This window comes from Poromitra crassiceps, assembly GCF_964638095.1.
Source record: "Poromitra crassiceps genome assembly, chromosome: 2".
Taxonomy (NCBI): domain Eukaryota; kingdom Metazoa; phylum Chordata; class Actinopteri; order Beryciformes; family Melamphaidae; genus Poromitra; species Poromitra crassiceps.
The window spans coordinates 35,037,118-35,058,548 of NC_139624.1; the positions used below are offsets into that span (position 1 = coordinate 35,037,118).

The 21,431-nt window shown below is 43.8% G+C and overlaps 1 protein-coding gene across 1 annotated transcript in view; it reads right to left on the bottom strand.

Annotated features, from left to right (window-relative positions):
* prickle1b (prickle homolog 1b) overlaps nt 1-2,874 on the bottom strand; it is a 42,589-nt gene extending 39,715 nt beyond the window's left edge. The window contains exon 1 of the mRNA XM_083632247.1: nt 2,738-2,874. The gene's annotated coding sequence lies outside the window, so the exon portion shown is untranslated. The remainder of the gene's footprint in view (nt 1-2,737) is intronic.
* Between the last annotated feature and the right edge of the window lie 18,557 nt (nt 2,875-21,431).

Below are 21,431 nucleotides of genomic sequence, written 5' to 3' on the forward strand. Positions count from 1 at the left end.
CGGTCCATCCTACAACACGGTCCATCCTACAACACGGTCCATCCTACAACACGGTCCATCCTACAACACGGTCCATCCTACAACACGGTCCATCCTACAACACGGTCCATCCTACAACACGGTCCATCCTACAACACGGTCCATCCTACAACACGCTCCATCCTACAACACGGTCCATCCTACAACACGGTCCATCCTACAACACAGGCCATCCTGGGCGTTTCAAAGCGTTTTACTGCTGTAATCAGATGAGGTGTTTTAGCCGAGGACCCAATGGCTCTAAATCCAGAACACCCCCTCAAGTCTCTGAGAAAAAGGCTTTTCCAGGAGGGAGTCCAACAATATCAAAACAATCTCCAGGCTGGATTTCCTTTCTGGCACCAAAAGCCTGCTGGAGAATGAGGATCTGGTTTGCATATGAGAAAACTGAGGCCTGTTACAATGAAGCCGCATGCTTCTAAGCTAGCGACACCGCTCTGAAACTGCATCTGTGTTGATTTGGAAGTTGTCAATGAACAAAACACGCTCCCTGGAAGTCTGTGGCGCCTCGCGAAAACAACCAAACAAAAAGACATTGATAATGCTTGCAGTGGACACACACATTTGGATAGCATTATTTTGCCAAAGCTGCACTCATAACCGTCTGACTTTACAAGCCCAGTCTGGATGGCGGAGTCACTGTCTGTCTTTAGTTCTCATCTCTTCAGTAAATACCTCACTTCCTCTCCTGTGAATCACATCGTTCCTTCCTTCTTGTTTAAAACTTTTCACTGTGGTTCTTATTTCTTTTCCTAGCAAACAACTTCTCCATTAGACTTGGCCATAATAAAATGCACACCTTGTTATGTTAGTGACATATTCTACGGCTGCACCCACAGGAACTTACATCAGCTAAATCGCTAATGTAAAATGTAAAGCACTTCATTTTGGAGACGTTTGAATCAATGTTATGTACAATATAGCAGTCAGTAGAGGGGCCATCATACCGATCACCTGAGCTACTGCTTGACTTGACTTTCCCATGTGCTTCAAATGGCTGACCAATTAACAGCAGCTTAAGTGGGTAGACCAACTCATAGAGCTAGCTCTCTCTCTCTCTCTCACACACACGCACGCACGCACGCACGTACACACACACACACACACACACACACACACACACACACACACACAGATACATACTCATTAACATGGGCTTAGCATTGCAGTGTGTATACCCCCAGCAACGTGTAGCACAGTCTGGCCGCCTGCTTGGCCCCCCACAGAGGGGAAGACACCCCAGTCACCTGATCGCGCTGCTCTGATCCTCCACTGATCAGCTAACTACACAGCAGTCTGTCATTCCTTTCCACTGACAGAGAGGCAGACACTGTGTGGCATTCAGATGCAAGCTACTGCATGGCATGAAGCCGAGGGCATTGCCAGGGAAAAGCACACTGACTTCAGAATGTCTCCATCTTGACAAGTCACCTAGAGATTTGACTTTTCCACTTTCAAAGATAGGCTAACAAATACTACCAGCGGCCGGGTGAGATAATTTCAGTTGTCTTCAAACCATATCAGTTTATTTTAATACCTTCAAGTCTTGACAACTGATGAGTGAATCCGTCTAATAAAGCCAGATTGAAAGAAAACACATTGAAGAGGACATCTTTCAGTGTACTGGCACAGCAATCCTCTTTGAAATGACATTTCAGACTGAGGCTGATGGCAACAAGCATGACAGAGAGCTATGGAAAGATTATAGAGTATAACACTGAGGCAAGAGCCAGCTGCTCTCACTGAGGCATCTTCATAAATCTCTCCCACCGCTAGGTGACAGCACTGGCCTCAATACAGAACACACTGTGCACTGCACTGCAAACGTTTCCAGCTTTGGTTCACTTTTTGTGCAACTGAGAAATTCTCTGCCAGAGGTTTGAGATGAAGCACTTGTTTCAATGCATTTCCAAGTAACTTGTGACAATATCTTGAAACAAGTGAGAACAAGATTTGTTTCCTCAGGGTGCCTTCCTCCTTGCTCAACTGCTCTGTGTGGTTAGTGATGTGGGTTCACTTCGTAATGCTTCTGTGGATTTGGCATACGGTCTGTCAACACTGATGTGAGAGTATTTTTTAAGAGTTAAAGAGCTGCCTGTAAAGGCAGAAAACTAAAAGGAGATGTGAGAGAGGGAGAGAGAGGGGGGAGGGAGAGAGACCACCTGAGTGACAGGCAACAGCTGACTCCACACATCTGGAAACCAACAAATAACCTTCCATTTGCCTACTGCGTCTTTACGGACACACTTTCCAAGCCCAAATCCCCTCGACGCAGTCCCAGTTTCACTTTTTTCCTCTCCTCGGTCCTCGCCGGGGAATATCCACAAGCTGACTTTCTGCCTGCGTTCTGCCTTGTCAATTTAACCATTGTCATTAACTGGTGGTTACACTATTCCACTTCCACACTGCTGATGATGAGACTTTGCATTGGAAGATAGCCGGGGACAGACAAGCTTCTCTAAACCAGACTTTCCGCATTTTTCCCTTCCATTCTGAACGTTATAGCCTACTTTGGTTCAGTCAGAAATCGATTGAAATTCCATGTTCAAATATTGCGATGCAATTAGCATAGGCCTAACAGCCTAAACGTCGTTAACAACATTTGGCAAATGAGGGGGTAAATAGCCCTGGCTGACAGACAACAAAAACACTAACAATCTGAATTTGAATGGGTCTGATCCAAAAACTTTACACTCACCTCCAGCTAGCAGTAACTTGGTCCGGGGTTGAATATTCCAAATATCAGAATAAAATCACGACTGTGGAGGCATCCGGGCTGGCTGCAGGCAACAAATGGCGATTCAAGTCCGATATGAGTTCAATGGGCAGACTTTCAGTGCATGATCAGGCAGGGAGAGCGAGAAAGACGCACACGGGGCTGAGCGCTGTGCAGCTCTGGCAGCAAGTTAAAGCGCCTAGAGATGACTTTAGCGTTGCTCTCTGCCTATTGGCTTAAACAAGACCCCCCCCCCCCCCCCCACCACCACACACACACACACACACACACACCTACACACACACACACACACACACACACACACACACACACACACACACACACACACACACACACACACACACACACACACACACACACACACACACACACACACACACACACACACACACACACACACACACACACACACACACATTCTTGGCAGTCTAGAAAACACGGCTTGTCTCCCTCTCCTTCTCACTTACGGACGGCATACTCTACTCATCAGCACCGTGACATTTTGGAAGTAGCCTACTGTAGCCTGTTTGGCAATTCATAATCACTTCCCTAACGATCCTATAACTTAGAAGGATAGGCTATACACTGTACAAATATCAAAGCTTAGCTAGGAATATTAAAGTAATGCATGGGGGAGGGGATAGCGGATACAACTCTATAGGAATATGGATGGATAGTATGATAATAAAATTGCACTAATATGATCACCATGAACTCCACTGAGTAGAGAAACTCTTTACATTTTTATTTATTTGTATTTTATTTTATTCGTTTATTTGGCAGGGACATAGCCTATACAAAAAAACATTAAACCCCATAGGGGAAGAGATGCTTTGTAACATATTTAGCCATAGGCTACTTTCCATCTGGAGTCCCTGGGCAGGTGGATACAAAGGCCATTCAGAGTAAAAAACAAACAAACAAACAAACAAACAAACAATAAAATACATAAAGTGTAAAAAACAGGGAAAGGGCACAGGTTAGTATGAGATAGATAATAGTATAAAAAGAATCAAATACATACATGCAAACATCTATATAGATGCCAAGAATAAAACACCACTCACACACAGAACACATATTTAACAGAATACTATAGAACATTTTCATTAGGGTTAACTCACTCTTAATAAATGGACTTCATACAGCCTTATGAAGAAGCCCTGATTGGATACATCCAATCCAAGAGTCACAAATGAGTGGAGAAATGAAACTATGCAAAGGTATGGTGACAAGCCTCAATGGCACACACACACATGATGTGATGCATGGAGGACACCTGAGAGTACTGGTCTGCATGCCTAAGCTACTTTGGCAGGTATCCAACCACTGTTTTGAGGTCCTACACTATTCCAAAAGTCAAACTGGTTTGGTAAACAGTGGCAATGGCTGCATGGTGAATTTTGGAATCCACCAGCCACTATAGTGAACAAAATGTTTTCTTTCCTGCAACATGTATTTATGTTCACACCACACAGAATCCTCCTGAAACTCAAACCTGACAGATCGTGATGATGTGTGGAAAAAGTATAAGGCGTGTTTTTCCAAGCCATGCTAGACATTTGATACTATGGATGTATCTCGATAGTCTAAAGTGGCTTCCTTCCTTTATTTAGCCTACTTTACACTTCTAAAAGTCAGTGGCAGTAGCCTATAGGCTACTGTAGAAGTTAGAGAAACAGGCTAGGGTATACCTAGGGTATACCTAGGAAGCATGGCATATCATGTACGAGAGTACATAAGACCAACATTGCGCTGTTATAACTGTCAGAGGTTTGGACATGTTGCTAGCTCTTGCAGGGGTAAACATAGGTGTGTCAAATGTGGTGAAGGAGGGGATCATGCGGTAGCGTTTTGTGGATGTGACTGATCATGTTGTGTCCAGCCAGGCCAAGCAAGTCCAGATTGTGAGCCATAAAGTTTCATATGCAGACTGCAGAGGCAGTTAAAAGAGTTGTGAGTGAGAACGGGGGATCGAGAACGTGAAGGTAGACAGTACAGTGCTGGGGAGCCAGCACTCTGCTCCAACTTTTTCCATCGTTGATGTGTTGGTAGGAGTAAAAACAACAACTTACACTAGGGTCAGACATCATTAGGATGGTGGTTGGTGCAGCTGAGAGGTTTCTGGACATAAAGCAGTTGAATTATTCCAGAAAAATTACATAAGTAGCCTACACAACGGAGAAACAACTTACGGGTGATTTGCAGGTAAGCAGAGGTGATTCGCAGACCAGCAGGGTTGAAAGTATGGAGGAGCTTCACAAGGATGATGAGTTGGATGATTAATATGGTAATTGGTAAATGGACTGCATTTATATAACACTTTTATCCAAAGTGCTTTACAATGTGTCTGCATTCACCCATTCACACACTGAAGGCGGCAAGCTGCCACGCAGGGTGCTGGCACAGCCATTGGGAGCAATTTGGGGTTCAGTGTCTTGCCCAAGGACACTTCGACATGCAGACTGGAGGATCCGGGGATCGAACCACCAACCTTCTATTAGTGGTTGACCTGCTCGACCTCCTGAGCCACAGCCGCCCCAATATATTGATGTTTTATATTCTTCAGTGGAATGCCCGGAGTCTGATTGCAAATGGCCAGGAATTAAAGACATTTGTTGATTAATTTAAAGTGAAGCCAGAATTAATTTGTATCCAAGAGACATGGTTAACGCCTTGCATTGACTTTGTAATTCCAAGAATGTTTAAGAATAGATAGAGCTATTAGATCAGGTGGCGGGTGTGCAACTTTTAAAACAGGACATCAGTATATAAGAGTTGATATAAAGTCTAATCTTGAGTGTTTGACTGTGTTTGGAGTAACCATAGTTCTATAACTGTGCCTCACTTTTATAATCCTTGTAAATGGTTGGTATTGTCATAATTTGACGAGATTATGGAGCAGGTAACATGCCCTATTATATGGGTTGGGGACTTTAATGCAGAGAACTCGTTATGGGGCAACAATGGAGTAGTTGTTGAAGAATTCATGGATAATGATTTGGTAGTGATAAATGATGGACGGTCGACTAGATTATATTTTAAGGAATACTTTAAGGATTTTTTAATGAATAGAACAATACAAGTACGAGTGGGTGGGCAAAGCACAAAGATTGTCAAAATAGAAACTGGTACGCCGCAAGGAAGTGTAATTAGCCCAGTCCTATTTAATATAATGATTAATGATATATTTCGTAACATTGGAAAAGGGTTTGGTCAGTCTTTATTTGCAGATGATGGGGCCATTTGGAAAAGAGGAAGGAATGTAGAGTTTTGTTTAAAACAAGTTCAAAGGGCTTTGGATTCTGTAGAGGAATGGGCAGACAAATGGGGGGTTTAAAATATCAGCTGCAAACTCTAATTATATGATTTCTGGTTTTAAAAGAAAGCTACCAAACCTTGGAGTGCATGTGTATGGAGAGAAAGTGAACATTTTCTGGGTGTGTGGTTCGATGAGCGAACGACTTGGGCTGTTCATATAGCAAAAATCCTGGTAAAGTGTGAGAAACTGGTAAATGTGTTGAGAAGTCTAGCTGAATGGGATTGGGGGGCAGAGAGGGAAACCATGCATCTATATATCAGGCAATGATCAGGTCTGGGATTGACTATGGGTGTTTTGTGTATGGCTCTGCAGCCAAATCATTGAGTGAAGTTAAATGTTCTACAGACCAAGGCATTGAGACACTGTTGTGGGGCTTTTAAGACCTCCCCAATTCCTGCACTGCTGGTTGAAATTGGAGAAATGCTCTTATGGTGCCGCGTCTATATGCCAACAACTCGCAATGCCGACAACCTGCAATGCTGATAGCCCACAAGCAGAACCAGCTGAGCAAGGTGGCGTGCAGCAGCGTGTCAGTGGACCGGCTGGAGCTCCTGCACGGCTCCATGCAGCGCGGTGGGCTTCAGCCCTAACCCTAACCCCTAACCCTAACCCCTAACCCTAACCCCTAACCCTACCAGGCTATCGGCATTGTGGGTTGTTGGCATAGTGAGCGGACCCCCTTATGGTGGAGATGTATAAAATTGGGGCTGCAGTACTGAACAAATGGCTCCAATCAAACCTTCCCAGCTAGGTTTCTTTTTCAAGGGGCAGATTCTGGGGGCAAGATAAAGTACAAACCATTTTTTGACAGTGTAAATCAGTGGGGCAGGAAACTGAGATTGGATCAGGAAAGTATTGCAAAACATACATGCTGGCTATATCAGTACCATTTTTGGGTAATGCAAAACCGGGATATTGACCTTAGTTTTTTACAAGAAAAGGACAAAAGTCATATATCCTCAAAAATATAGAGCAGTAATGGATCTCATGTAGACATTTTGACCGATGGGTCTTAGGTCCAGAGAGTGGGAAAGCAGGATTTAGCATGTATGTGCCTCAGTTTGGACAGCACATTACAAATGGAAGCGCTGTCTTTGTAGCAGAACTACTTGCTATTCTTTGGGCTTTGTGGTGGACAGAGGAGGTAAGACCAAATCAAGTTCTCATTATGCTCTGATTCAGCTGCTGCTCTGATGGCTTTAAGAGCAGGTAAATCAAAAGCTTGGCCTGACCTTAGATTTTGTTTGTTTTGTTTAGAATTGAGAGGGCAGGCTGCAAAGTTACGTTTTGCTGGGTTCCGGGACATGCTGGAATTGAGGGAAACAAATCCATAGATGATTCCATAGGAAAGTTCAAAAGAAGTAAATATATCCCTGGGAAGAGGTAGGGGCGGCTGTAGCTCAGGAGGTAGAGCGGGTTGTCCACTAATCGCTTTGGATCAAGGAGGTCGGTGGTTCGATTCCTGCCTCCTCCAGTCTGCATGTCGAAGTGTCCTTGGGCAAGATACTGAACCCCAAATTGCTCCCGATGGTGTGTAGGCACCCTGCGTGGCAGCCTGTCATCGGTGTATGAATGGGTGAATGTAGACTACCTACTGATTGTCAAGCGCTTTGGATAAAAGCGCTATATAAATGCAGGCCATTTACCATTTACCAAGAGGTAAACTTAGAGAGAAAATCAAGGACGGAGTTGAAAGAGAATGGCAGGGTTTATGGGAAAAGGATCCCAATGCATTGTGGGAAAACATCCTACTGGATTATGTGTGTGTGGAAGGCCTGAAACAGTTAAGCATTTTTCCTAGACTGTGCGTGTCAATACAGTATAAGACAGCAAGGGAAACCTTTTATAGCCTACAAGTTTGTCAGACCTAGGAGTTTTATCATTTTCTCTTAAATCTTTCTTTGGCCATAATAAGAACCACCTGCAGCTGATCACAAAAGCAGTTAGTTCCTGCATGATTCAGAGTTGTATAGTTATATCCTTGTCCTGCGGAGGGCAGTAATACGCCTAGTAGTGTCTACACTGCCGGAAACTTGAAAGAAGAAGAAGAAGAAGCCACAACAGGCCACCACGTTCTTTTAATACATCCATGGGCCACCACAGTGCTAGCCTGGTAAACCAGCCCGTCACGTGAACTCATATTTCATTTGGTTCTAAATGTGAGTTCACGTGACGGGCTGGTTTACCAGGCTACCACAGTGCCACCACCACTTACATTATGTTAGCTCATATGAATGATCATGCACTCTTTGTAGTATTAAAGTTGTTTAATAAAGTATGGGACTTATGTAAAATCACAATTGCATGGAAACAGTCAGTCATTGTTCCTATTTTGAAACCCGGTAAAGACCAGTCAGATCGGTCAAGCTACAGACCGATAGCACTTACATCACAGTTAGGGAAAACTTTGGAGCGAATGATAACGGAAAAATTTGTTTTCTCCTTTTCAAAGTGGGTTTCGTAGAGGGAGAAATACTATGGATTCCATTTTATGTCTAGAATCAGAAATTAGGAAAGCCCAAACTAATAAAGAAATTGTGTTAGCTGTCTTTTTCGATGTTGAAAAAGCATATATGTTATGGAAGGAAGGATTGCTCATCAAATTAAGTGTTAGATTTTCTTTTTGGCAGGACAATAGAGGTTAGGGTAGGGACAGAGCACTTGAAAGAATACAGGGTTGAGAATCGAACTCTGCAGGGTAGTGCTTGTAGTCCAGTGCTGTTCAACATTATGATTACCGTAATTACATTTTTTGAGCAAGTTGAGAAAGCCATAGGGAAATCACTGTATGCAGATGATGGGACCTTATGGATAAGGGGGCGGAATCTGAAATATATACAGAGGAAACTGCAGGCTGCAAATGAGATGGTGGGGGTTTAAATTATCAGTACCAAAGACACAAGTAATATGTTTTTCTAAATGACCGAAAGAAATATCCTTGAAACTATATGGGCATACATTAAAGCAGGTTAGTGTGATTAGATTCCTTGGAGTGTTATTTGATAAGAAGTTGACCTGGAAGCAGCACACTGATAAAGTAAAAGACAGGACGAGACTGGGGAGCAACCAGAGCATCATTGTTAATGTGTATCAGGCACTGATGAGAGCTTCTTCAGATTATGGATGGGTAGCGTATATGTCAGCAGCAGTAAGCCATCTTAAAAAGCTGGATGTGCAGCAAGCACAAGGTAGTGGAGCATTTAAAACATCCCCAGTAGCTGCAATACAGGTGGAAGTGGGGGAACAGCCATTGTGGATTTGAAGAATTAAACTTATGTTAGCGTACTGGGTTAACCTGCAAGGTCATAACAGTTCACATCCAACTAAATATATCCTATAGGATTGTTGGGAGCATAAGAAGACTGATTTGATGAGTTTTGGATGGATAGGGAATATAATAGCAAAATGGTATGATTTATATAATATACAGTATAGTCCAACAGTTCCATCTTCAATTATTCCACCTTGGGTATTTATAAGTCCATCAGTAGATTTAAGTATACAGCAAGAATTGAGAGAGAAATCCAAGCATGCACATCCCGGGAATATAGCACAAAGTTATATTGATCATCACTTTATAGATAAATTGATATTATTTACAGATGGTTCAAAAGACCCTGAGACTGGACGTACAGGAGCGGCAGTCTTTATCCCACAGCATAAGGTGGGGATCAAGAAAAGAACCACAGATAATTTGTCAGCTTACACAGTGGAGCTCCTAGCCATTTTACAGCTTTGCAATGGTTGGTAGATAATAGGAAAAATAATGCAGTAATTGCCTCTGACAGCTGGGCAGCACTTTCTAGTATTAGTTAGTCGCCTGGGACGCTGTGGACGCTGGAGTTGTGACCCCCCCATATCTTCAGTGCCTACTGCCCAGGTGGGCTATCTCGTCGAAAGGGCCTTTCTGTGTGGAGTTTGCATGTTCTCCCCGTACCCCCCAGGGGGTTCCTCCGTACATAACCCCCCACTAAAAACATGCAGAAGATCGTCATCCGACCAGTGACGACAACATCTGAAGTTGGTCCCCGGATGCTGGAAAGAAAAAGCGACCACTGCTCCTGGCCTGCCCCCTGGAGGAAAGGACAAGCCTGGATGGGTCAAATGCAGAGGACATATTTCACCGGCCACCGTCAGCATGAGTGTGTTGTGGCCGCATGCATGTGTTGTAGTGTTCGTGTGACAATAAAGACGGGCTTCCGTCTGAAAACGTGTTTTAATCGTGTTTTAATCGTGTTATTTGAAGTCATGCAGACAAGATAGTCTTTTTATGATTCACCATCTTATGAACTGTAGGCTATAAAATGGATATGACTGTTGGCTTTGTTTGGGTTCCTGCCCATGTAGGGGTAGAGGGAAATGAGGATATGAACGCAAAACAAGCACTTAGGTCGAAAGCAATAGATATGGATGCTCCAATAAGTAAAGCAGAGGCAAAGTCAATCATTAAAACATATATGCAGAAAGTATGGCAAGAGCACTGGGATTTAAATGAAACAGGTAGGCATCTGTATAATATTCAGAAGAAGGTTAGAATAGGAAGTAGGCTGGGCAGGAACCGGAAGGAAGAGAAAGTCTTGACCCGTCTCAGAATAGGACACACTGGATTGAATAATACACTTAATAAAATAGGGAAACACCCAAGTGGCATTTGTGCAAATTGCAGCAGTCTGGAAACTGTTCAGCATGTGTTGCTTGAATGTGACAGTTACAGTATGAGGAGAGGAAGGTAGCCTATTGAAATCAGCATTAGCCTACAGAAAGCTAAAATAAACTTCACTGTAGGGACATTACTAGGAAAAGCAGTAAGAGGAGTATACAATCAGTTAATAAAGTATTTGAAAGAAACTGGGTTAGTCGATATTCCACACTCCAGTCCGGTAGGTGGCGGTAATGCACCTCTAAGCTGGTTGCCAACCGCCAATCAAATCTAAAGAAGAAGAAGAAGAAGCCCCACCACCACTTTCACTTTAGCCCGCGTGTGTATTAATTTGTCGTTGATTTGAGTCTTTAGTACCCCCTTAATCAGGCTCCCGCCACTATTTGGCTGCTCCAGGAGTTTTAAAAGTTAGCCTGTCTGCTGTGTTTCTGTTGGGAAAAATGCCGGAAAGTACAAGTCGGGTGCACTAAAATGTAAGGACAAGAGCAGAGGGAGAATTGTATTGCCTCATGTCTTCTATTCCGCTCACAAACGTCTTCTTACTTCTTCAACAACTCATGGCAAGTGTCCTGCTGCTAGCTCCGCTACTAGCCACACAGCTATAGCTCCATGCAGGTGGCAAGCAACTGTGATGATGACAGCTGTAGTTAATGACCAAATTAATTTTTGGACATTTTGGACATTGGACATGTAGGCCTACGTTAGGCTATAAAAGATAAGGATTCCGTGTGATTTTTGTTGGATTGGATCCAAACTGCCAGCTGCTGGATGAAGACATCATTGGTAAGCCGTTTCATATTCATTATTTGTGACGTCATGGTTGCTGCTTGTGTTGTAGACCGCCGTGTCTGCTTGGTTATTGTATTAACAGCAGGCCATACATTGCTGTACCCTTGTATTTTGTTGTGTGTGAGTTGATTATGTAGGCCAGTAGTTCTCAAAGTGGGGTCCAAGGAGGCATAGCCTAATGTATGGCTATTTTGGTCATGGGTCTTTGTAGTAAAACATCTAGTGTGACGACCCTCCCACTCTCCTGGCCCTGGTGTTGGGTCGTTAGGCTGATTGGGTGCACCTGGACCCTGTGCAGCTCATTGGGCTTAAAGGAGAACTTCACTGAAAAACAATGCTGATTTATTTTGCACATTAACTCACACATATCCGAAAATGAGCTCTGGACCAGGAGTCCTGCCCAGGGCCGCTGCTGGCCATTTGGGTGCCCTAAGCGTAATTGTTTTGTGGTGCCCCCCCATGATCGATTTCATGCTTTTAACTGCAAAAAAGTAATCTAATAAGTAATTTAATCCACACGGTAAAGCAGGTGCAAGAGTGGGGATGCAGTGAATTGAGATGAATTTCATTCCAAAAATAATACCAGATAAAATAACCCATACAAACAAAATGATTAGTCACTATTTAAGGGATAGTTGGTAACCTGATAATGACAACACTATCATCTATACTTAGTGATTTATCAACTTCAGATAATATTTGGTTTCCAAATGGAACAGAGCTCTGAACTGTAGTGTAGAGCACTTGGATTGAGGGAAGTGAAGACAGCCGTTTGAATGTCTGCGGAGCTCAGGGAGCTGGCAGTGTGACAGCGCAGGTCAAACACTATGGCTTATTGTCCCTGCAGCCAGCCAGCCAGCCAGCCAGCCAACACAGCGAGGCCCAGGGACCCCTGGGTGCCCTCGTTCACCCTGCCACACAGCGAGGCCCAGGCACCCCTGGGTGCCCTCATTCACCCTGCTGGCTGTTGCCTTGACATTCTGCCAGCTTGATTTACAACTTACATTCACATTTCAGGCATTTGGGCGATGCTCTTATTCAGAGAGACTTGCCATGAGTGCAACAGTAGACTCAGCTTCAGTGTGTTGACTGCCAACATTATAAGCAGCTAGTATGGAATGCCAGCTCACTGACAAAAGGTGCAATAAATATAATTTTGTACCCAGGAAGATGTGTTAAGTAGCCTAAACGGGGAAAAAACAGTCATGACAGAAAGCTTTTCCAGCTATTACTCCACGTTGTCCAATTCAAAAAACCTTTATTGGCAGGATCGAGAAAACATGTTGCAAAGCAAGGAATTGTGATAGCAACTCCACAAAACTGCATAACACACATGAAGGACCAGTCAACTCCAAATAAACAGGACCATGTCTCTGAGCTTATGGAAAGACATGACATATTTAGCAGCCATCATTGACCTTTCAATGCTCACAGCACTATCGAGAACACAATTGATATCAGAAATTTAGAGTAGTAAGTGTTTTTTTTATGTGGTGATACTTTGGGCATGAAAGTGTGTTTCTGTCTGACTATTGAGGTTACAGTGCTGTCTCTTTCCAACCATCTCTATCTCCTAACCTTTGCCTCACCTGTTGTGCACCACATCATACACACACACACACACACACACACACACACACACACACACACACACACACATCATACACACACACACACCTACACACACACACACCGCCGCTGAACTTGTGACGGGAAATCCGATCATCTTCTCTGTCTCGATTGCTCTCTTTCCACCTGTTCTCCTCGCCTCCACGACAGAATAGGCTGTCTCTGTGCTTTGGCTCGGCTCTTTGTGCACACTCACAGACATCTGTAACATTAAGCCTATTTAAAGCAGAGAGAGAGACAGAGAGACAGAGAGACAGAGAGAGAGAGAGACAGAGAGAGAGACAGAGAGAGAGAGAGACAGAGAGAGAGAGAGAGAGAGAGAGAGAGAGAGAGAGAGAGAGAGAGAGAGAGAGAGAGAGAGAGAGAGAGAGAGAGAGAGAGAGAGAGAGAGAGAGAGGTATAAAAGGTAAGCCTATTCATAGCTTTCAAGGGGCGTTACGTAAGTACAAGGAACGCCCCTTCTGGCGGTCAAAACTCAAAACATCAATGGCGCTGAACACTCCAGACGCAGCTGCAGCAAAAAGCGGTCTTTTTTCCACCAGTTTCCAGTCAGGAATATTTAGACCATCTATCAAGCGTTGAAAAAGAACGATATCTAAACAAACTACACGTTTTGGGCACTTCAAACAAACCGAACTATCGTTAACGTTACTGTCCAACACATGGCAGTTCGGAGAAATTGTTTCACAACAAGAGACTGCGTGCGGAGTGCGGACTCGTTTTTATAATGTTGTGGAGCCCAGCCCTCGTCGCGTGTGAAGAGAGAGGGAGAACGGGTGAGACAGAAGCAAACTATTTTTTGCAGATCTCAAAAGCAGGTAAACCACTGTGGGATTAGTGAGACTATTGCTAAAAAGTGATGCCTGGGCTGTCGTCCGCTCAAACAGTACTTCACGGGGCGGCTGCGTGTCAATTGACGTGTCCTTAATATGCAAAGCGTGCAGCTCTAAAACAAACAGCGTGAGAAACTAGTCGACTCGGCGGGCAGCAGAATGAACAAGTTTTTTTTTTTGACCGTCAGGTGGGCGTTCCCGGCAGCACGTAACGCCCCTTGAAAGCTATGAATAGGCCTGTGGGTTGTGCAGCCAGAGAGGAAGCGAGGATCAGTGCAGCGTGGAGAGCACAAAAGTGGCCTCTGGGTCAGTAAATCCTCGCCCTGTCACCTTTAAGGTACAGAGAAACACCACCCGGTTGATGAAAGTGTCACCGCCCGCTGCCAGCTCGTACATTGCATTGTCACTGCTGATTCGCTCTTTTATCTCGCCCCCCTCTCCTCTGAAAACAATGGTCACATGCTCACCCTCCCTCCCTCCCTCCCTCCCTCCCAGCCCAGAGTCATGTGGGATTGTTTGACGGACATGAGTTATGAATGATGAGGCATGGGGAAGAAGATGGTTATGTAGGTAGCCTATATCTGATCCCTGGAGACACAATATAATGCATGTTGAGCACCTTATTATTCATCTTATCTGAAGTAGGGATGCACCGATCGATCGGCACGTGACCGGAAATTAGGGCTGTCACTTTTTCCCAAAATAAAATTCGAACGAACTTTAATTGCCCGAAATTCATTTTTTGGTTAATTTAAATTTTTTTTTTTTTTTTTTTCAGTCCAGCAGCCTGTTGCACCAGCTGAACGTAAGTTCTGTCTTAAGTTAGGGTGTAAAGTCCACACTAACTGCTACGTTCAAACTAGTTAGTTTGACACTAAAGTTGTGTCTTTGTTTGGTTGCACCACGGAGACGTAAGGTACATCTTAACTAGTAGACCCTAAAGTCCATACTAACCAAAATAGTGTCGCAGACAATGACGTGTACAGTATCTGTGACCAATCAGTGAAAAGCACGGTGGAAACGGTGTTTATTTACGGTTGTTTAATTATACCCTGCTGGTCCACCCAGCCGGTGCGAAGCAATAATCGCGTAAGTGTAATTTGGAAAATCCTGGAGCGAAAAGTGTAAGATTAAGCACAGGTTTTTTTTATGGTTTATTATGGTAATTCACGTTGAAAAAAATAGAAAAACATCGTCCTGGCACCCAGAAACTCAAATACTCCTTAAACGTCTGCTGGGGTCCACCGGCACGCCCATTGACTTCCATTAAAACCGCCTTTTTGAGACCTCCAGGAAATTCTTACAAAATTAATGTATTTAATTTTTTTCAGCGGGCATCCTGTACCAAATACCTTGAAATTTGACCTTAATATCTAACCTTCGGGTTGATTGAACATTTGGTTGAGTTACAAGGCTTCAATTCCATTGCATAGTTTTCCCATTGACTTCAATGTTAATTTTGCAAAAAAACAAACAAAAAAATTCGACTCCCAGCCACTTTCCCCAAAAATAATTATTTTTCTGATCTTACACCTCTCAGTTCGACTCAAGACATCAAATTTGTAGTTTCTATTGTGTTTGCCCCCCCCCCCCGCTATTTCCCCAGCACATCACACAGCACAGCACAGCAACCAATTACATGGAGATTTACATGAAAAGTACCCTGCAGTTATCAATCATGGAAAAATGGTCATATGACCTGGGAACGCGGATTTTCCGGTGCAAACTAATTATTTGAAGCTTGGCCCTTATTTGATTCCATAGGATGAAGCTCATTTGTGTTTCTTGTGAAAACTAGCTGGAAGTCGAAAATGGGCAGTTTCATGTTTTTTTTTGTAAAACTTACCTTAGTTGAAACTACATCGTATCTCCGCGCCCGTTCGTTGTAGAGACTCATGACGAGCATTTTCGGAATCGGCGTCAAAAAGTGACTCTAGATGTGTAATCTTGTCGCGATCATTGCCGTTCTAAGAGGTTTCAATGACTTCCGCGTTGAGACAGGTAAAAGCGGCGAGGCGCAGCGGGCCACAGTAACATCCGATGCCCACGAAGGAGCGCCTTGGGCGGCGGAGGCGGTCAGAGCGTCATCCATGGAGGCCAGTTCTGTGCTCCCTCACTCATGGCCTAAATGGTGTCGCTCAAGCGTGTGTTTTGAGCAGGATGTTCAACTACGCATATGAGGTGGGAGGAATGGAATCAGGAACGGATATGGATCGATAAAAAATAAGAAAATACTTACTTATAAATATAAAAAACAAGTACTAATATCAAGATCCATGAAAGTTAAAAAAATGCAAATTTGCAATTCTCAAAAGATGGAAGCTGGGATAAAGTAATTCCTCCGCCAAAAATGTCATCAATCCATAGCTATGATAATCCCACCACAGCGCCACCAGGTGGCATTCATGGGAAGGGAAAAAAATAATATTTTGTGTTTTCTACTGAAAATTTTATTGTACAGTAAATACAGTAAACTGGCATTTGAGGGGTTAAAATTCAGTGAGCATGAAATGTTGATATGAGGTATGAGAGATGAAGTTACCAATGGATAAGAATCAATAAAAAATAAAAAAATAATTAATTAAGACTATCAAAAATAATAATTAATATCACGGTCCATGTACATGGACCAGCAGACGTTTGAGCAGTAGCGGATTAGCAGGGTACAAGGGTTAAGTAAGTGGAGTGAAAACAGGACATGTTGCCCACCGCAAATTAGTGCTTTCATATTTCATCAACACTAACCAAATGAGAACGTTATTGAGTAACGTTCGTTTAGGTTCATATTACTGTTAACGTTTATCTGTGAGCTCTTCATCAGTATTGTAGGCTAATTTACCACCATCCTGCCTCACTAAATTGTTGCGGTTATTTTAATTTGTATGCAGTGCTGCAGCTTGTGGGAAACAAAAGCGTGAGTCATAAATATCAAAGGGTGTAATTTATCACGGAGAGCGCGTTGCGGACGCAAAACAACGATGCGCCACGGTGCCAAGTTGCAATCCGTGCCAACTGCTATTTTACGGAGGACTTTACACCTAGTAAGACGGAGGTGTAAATTTTAAGTTCTAACTTATGCCTACGTTGTAACTATTTCACTTGGTGCAACCCAAATATTTTTAGTAGTGCGTAAACTCGGACTTAGTGAGACTTTACGTTCAAACTAGCTTACGTTTCAACTTACGCACAGCTGGTGCAACCCACTGCAGGCCACCGGGCATCAGCCCGACGTGTTAGCTTGGACGCTCACAGTCACAACACTGCCTCACAAACTTGGCTGCATCCAACTCGAGACAACTTTTCAGACCCTGGAGACAATCTTTCTCAGAAGAGACTAACGCGACAAATCTGGAGACTTTTTCTGACATGGGATTAACATTACCAGCAAGCAGCAGTTGGTTAATTTTGGTTCATAAAAAAAAAAAAAAAAAAAAAAAAAAAATCGAATAGTCAATTTACATATCGAACACGAACCCCTCCCCCACATTCGAAGTTGCATTCGAATTTCGAATGAAAAGTGACAGCCCTACCGGAAATGGCCGATTTTCACGTGATCGGCCTCGATTGGTGATCTGCGCCGGTCACTCTAAATAGCCGATTCTGTGAGCCGATTTTCACATGACGTGCGCGCACGCCAAAGCACCGAGACAGGCACCCAGCCACCACACCACACACGCCAGCATACCTCCCTCGTTGTGGATTTTTTTCACCGTCAGTGAAGTAGACAAAGTCCCGCTCGGCTGGAGTCCAGTCTGAGCGGCTCGCTTCACCTCACTGGCCCCTCTCTCTCTCTGCTCTCTCTCCCCGGGAAGCGGTGCTCCAGCAACCCGCCACCGCGCACAGCCGGCTTGGCGAGGTGAACGTGAGCATTGTGTCCAGTATAACCATTCCCCGACCTGCCTTTGCAAATAGAACGACATGAGAACGATGGACATAATAATAAAAATGCATCGGACTCACAAGTGTGCAACGTTTTCTGTGCGTGACGATATTTTTTCGGATGGCAGATAAAAATATGCATACCAAACTTCGGACTGTGTGTAAACTCCGCCTGATATTCAGACTGAAGATCGTTACTGTAACTCATAAACTCATTTCCCCTCTACTCAAGAGGACTGGTCTGGAGCCAGTCTATAAACTCCTTGTCCATGGATCATTTTGATGTTCTGTTGCACCTGTTTTCTTTTTGAAAAGTAAATGCATGATAGCTGTGGGATATAGGCTATTGGATTTAATTTAATTTTTGTATTCATTGTATTTGCACAAAAAAGCTCTGTCCAGTAACCTGGAACACTTTTATTTTGAGATGTGTTTGAGTGAGATGGTCCTACTTCATGCAAATGATAATAATTGTTTATTTGGATCCCCATTAGATGTAAGAATTGTTCTATGAATCTTAATTTTCAAACAAAGTTACAAAAACGTTTGTGTAAGCTGTCAATTGTTGTTTTTAGAAAAAAAAATCGGAATCGGCAAAAATCGGTATCGGCAAGTCAGACTATTAAAAAATCGGAAATCGGAATCGGCCAAGAAAATGGCAATCGGTGCATCCCTAATCTGAAGCAGACCAAGCTGTCTGTCAGATACATATCCCTTGATTGCCAGAACCCTGTTTGGAAATACAAGGAAACGTGGAGAAAGGAAACATGAAAATGAATCATCTGCACTTCACATATCAATTGTCATGACTTTGTCTCTGACTTTAAACCCTTGTCCTCTGCACTTTTTATGCCTCCGCCGGCGATAGCCAGGCCGGAGGCATTATGGATCCGGGTTGTCCGTCCGTACGTCCGTCCGTACATCCGTCTGATGTTCGTTAACGCGATATTTGAGGAACTCCTTGACGGAATTTCATCAAATTTGCCTCAAACATCGACTTAGACTCAAGGATGATCTGATTAGATTTTGGTGGTCAAAGGCCAAGGTGACTGTGACCTCTTGAATGCCATTTTCAAGCTTGTTAACACGATATCTCATGAATGCCTTGATGGAATTTCATCAAATTTGCCTCAAACATCGACTTGGACTCAAGCATGGACTGATTAGATTTTGGTGGTCAAAGATCAAGGTCACTGTGACCTCTCGAACGTCATTTTCAAGCTTGTTAACACGATATCTCAGGAATGCCTTGATGGAGTTTAATCAAATTTGCCTCAAACATCGACTTCGACGCAAGGATGAACTGATTAGATTTTCGTGGTCAAAGGTCAAGGTCACTGTGACCTCTCTAACGCCATTTTAAAGGTTGTTAACACCATATCTCAGGAATGCCTTTACGGAATTTCATCAAATCTTCCTCAACCATTAACTTGGCCTCAAGGATGAACTGATTACATTTTGGTTATCAAAGGTCAAAGTTCAAGGTCACTGTGACCTCACATGCCCAATTTCCAAGCTCTGTAACGCAACATCTCAGGAGCGCCTTGACGGAATTTCTTCCAATTTGCCTCAAATGGCGATTTGGACTCAAGAATGAACTAATGGCGGAGGCATAAATCCACGGTGCGGTCATTCTAGTTTATTATTTTTTCCTGATTCCCCAAACCCCCCCCCCCCCCCCCCTCCATTTTCTCCCCAATTGTACTTGGCCAATTTCCCCCTGCTGCCCCGGTCGCTACTCCACCCTCTGCCGATCTGGGGAGAGCCGTAGACTAGCACCATGCTTCCTCTGACTAGGGATGTCAACCGATAACCGTTTAACCGATAATCGACCGTTAGAACATTAACCGATTAATACTATCAGTTAAACGGTTAAAAAAATTTTTTTTCACGTCTCCTAAACACATGCAGAGAGAGAGAGAGAGAGAGAGAGAGAGAGAGAGAGAGAGAGAGAGAGAGAGAGAGAGAGAGAGAGAGAGAGAGAGAGAGAGAGAGAGAGAGAGAGAGAGAGAGAGAGAGAGAGAGAGAGAGAGAGAGAGAGAGAGAGAGAGAGAGGCCTGAAACCCGACACCTTGCTAATCTCACAGCGTTCAGCGCGCACGTCCGTGTCTGGAGTCAAACATGATGGAATATAAAACGTGCACATTACTTTTTCTTCAATGGCTCATTCGGTCTCTCTCTCCCTCCCTCTCTGCATGTTCATCATGCACACGCATGCATATACGCTCGCACTCAATGATCAAACAGTAGTTTTTACCGTGTCCTAAAGATGCAGACATGAAGCGGTCTAATTGACGATTGAAAAGTAACAATTAACGTTAGTCTTTACTGTCCAACACATCGCAGTTCGGAGAAATTGTTTCAGAACGGGACAGAGACGGATTGTTTGTAGACTGTATTCATTGACACTTTCAAGGCCGGTGTGAAAGCGGCTACTGACAGCTGCGTGCGACTCGTCTTCATAATGTGGAGCCCAGCGAGACACACAGAGAGCAGAGCCCTCGTCGCGTGTGTGAAGAGAGAGGAATAAGGGGTGAGACCAAAAGCAGGTAAACCACTGTGGGATTAGTGAGAATATTGCTAAAAGGAGAAGATACTGTAGTGATGCTGCGCACTTTGTCAGTGCGCCCTGCAGCCTGGGCTGTCGTCCGCTCAAACACTACTTCACCGGGCAGCTGCGTGTCAATTGACGTGCCTATAATATGCAATGCGTGCAGCTCTAAAGTATAGCCTATCGGAGGAATGTTTTTGTTTAGATGGCTGGAGGCTTCAACTTGTTTTTTTCTGCTTGTAGATGTAAAAAATAAACGCTTTCTAATGAAAAAAATCAAGCATTTGTTGTGGTAATTGTTTAATGGGGCACAGACAGTCAAATAGCGCATTTTAATCTTCTCGGTTAACCGACAGTTGTCGGCTAATGAGTGTCGGTTGTCGGTCAAGAAAAATTATGATTTTCGACATCCCTACCTCTGACACATGCGCAGTTGCCAGCCGCTTCTTTTCACCTGACAGCTGGGAGCTTCACCGGCAGGACATAGCACATGGGAGGATCACGCTATTACCACCGGTTCCTTTCCGCCCCAAACAGGCGCCCTGACCGTCCAGAGGAGGCGCTAGTGCAGCGACCAGGACACATGCCCTTAATCCGGCTTCCCACCCGCATACACAGCCAATCGTGCCTGTATGGACGCCCGACTAGGGATGTTCATCAATTATCGAAAATCGATAATTGATCATTAAGGAATGGAATCGATCATGTGGAATTTTTATCGATTATTGTTATTATAATTTATTTTTTTTATTTTTTTTGCGGACTAGGTTTGGGTGGAATTCGTTCCTCCTCGCCCCACTCCATTGCACAGCCGACTAACGTGAGGTGGAGCTTCATATAGTCTCTAGTTTTCTGGCTGGGAACAGGCCTTTGTGCCAACAAAACTGTTTTAAACATGGGGAATTCACACCGGCATGCGCCAGGGACAGCAGAGTGTTGGAGAGGAGACACATTGAAATAAAGAGTTCATTGAGGAGAACACGTTGTCTTTC